The sequence below is a fragment of the Etheostoma spectabile genome, chromosome 7 (assembly GCF_008692095.1).
Source record: "Etheostoma spectabile isolate EspeVRDwgs_2016 chromosome 7, UIUC_Espe_1.0, whole genome shotgun sequence".
In the NCBI taxonomy this organism is placed as follows: Eukaryota; Metazoa; Chordata; class Actinopteri; order Perciformes; family Percidae; genus Etheostoma; species Etheostoma spectabile.
The window spans coordinates 1508882-1510851 of NC_045739.1; the positions used below are offsets into that span (position 1 = coordinate 1508882).

A 1970-nucleotide genomic window follows, 5' to 3' on the forward strand; every position below is an offset into this window, starting at 1 on the left:
GAAAATAAAGGAAACGCATTGAATGAGAAGGTGTGTCCAAACTTTTGGGCCTGTACTGTTCATATATACTAAATCACAACTAGCAAACACACAAATTAACTGAAAAGAAATTGAAAAGTCTAAACTAAAACATCCTAACTATAATAACCTTGACTGTGATCCTGGAGTGGTATTAGTACAGAACCGATTTCAATTCCTTTCTTTATGAAACTACAGGCGCCAACTAGCAGCGAGTTAAGGGCTCAAACTCTGGCTACATCTACACTACATTTTGCTTTAAAAACAGCTATCCTTTGCTACATTAACACCTCGCGTCCACACTACTTTGTCGTTTCCGAGCACCCCAAAAAGAGACATTTGTAAACGAGGACGCAGACACCCTCGTCAAGCAGACTTATTGGTCAGGTAGGCGTAAATACCTTTCAGTATGGAGATCGTTTTTGTCTCAAAAAATTAAAAAAGTAAAACGTAGAAGTATTCACAACTCCTCTTCCCCTTTATTAGGATCTCTCATGGAGAAAAGAATGGTAAATGGACTGCATCATGGAAAGGTGCTTTTTGGAGAGAAAAATTAAAATTGGTCAACAACAATTCTCACAATTAGTGAGAAAAACACGCAAAGAAAATATCAGTGGGTTTTGTTCTTTGCTGGATTCTAACATAAGGGTGATGATGAGAACCGTGTTGATGTCTCAGTGTGAACTAATTAGAACGGCTTCGACACGGTGTCTCCAAACAGCCTGCCCAACATGCATGCACGCTGCAAGCAAATTTGTCATCAAACACAGGAAAGCCACAGCGCAGTCAAGCACTTTACAAAATAAAACACATTTCAAATTAAAACACCCAAGTTAATGGTGATTTTGGCTGTCTCATCTATGACTACAGGCACATGGAGAGATAGAAAGACAAGCAGACCGACAGAGTGCTACACACATACACACATATACACACAGTTTGTAATGGGCTAACTGGAGGTGGTGGGGGTGGTTGTTGGAAGATTACCAAACACACACAAGGAGCAAGAGAGAAAGAGAAATATAGAAGGAAAGAGAGAGAGAAGTGCTGTAGAGTGGAGAGGAGCAGGATGACTTTGTGATGGCTTTGTGCTTCACGGCGCTCCGCGGCCAGTGCGTTCCTGGCTGCAGACGGACAGACAGACATATTGGCATTCCAGTGTAAATTGGCACTTCAGTGCCTCCATCTCTCCTCAGCTAATTAACTAGACGCTCAGGGGCCCGGCTTAATTGGAACGAGCTCAACCCCCTATTCGCCCATCCGTTATCCGCACACACGCACACACACCTATGACTGACAGCAAGTGTGTGACACTGATAGTCACAGTGGTACAGGGTGGAGTGATTCTGTGTAGGAACTATATATGCTATATACCAATCACAACCCCCGCCCACACACTGAGCAGCCAAGCCAAACACAAGGAGTTGATCTTCCCCAACGCAGGACTCTTCCAGCTGTTTCCACCAGATGCAACACCGTTAACACATAGAAGCCAACCTCCCCACACTACCTGCTTATCTCTTCGGTTGATGGCTAATAGACTAGCAGGACTCATCAGATTTTGGTTTAAAATGTAAATAGACAATATTTATATATCTTTTCTAGTATTAACGAAGACTCAAAGCTCTGTAACATAGTACAGGAACCATTCAAACACATTCACACACTGTGCCCAAGGCTGTTGTACAAAGTGCCACCTGCACATCAGATACACACATTTACACTCCGATGGGGCAGCATCTGGGGCAACTCAGGCGTCAGTGTCTTGCCTAAAAACACTTTGACATGGGTCTGCAGAGCCAGGGATCTACCACCTGAGCCAGAGCCGTTCAAATAACGTAGCCCTCTGGTGGCTGTAGCAATTATTACTCTTACTAGTACTGTGCTCTCACAGTGCACAGAAACACACACACACACACACACACACACACACACACACACACACACACACA

The 1970-nt window shown here is 43.8% G+C and overlaps 1 protein-coding gene across 2 annotated transcripts in view; it reads right to left on the reverse strand.

Annotated features, from left to right (window-relative positions):
- Positions 1-1970, reverse strand: part of LOC116692143 (nucleolar protein 4) — a 185689-nt gene that overhangs the window by 128045 nt on the left and 55674 nt on the right. The window lies entirely within an intron of this gene.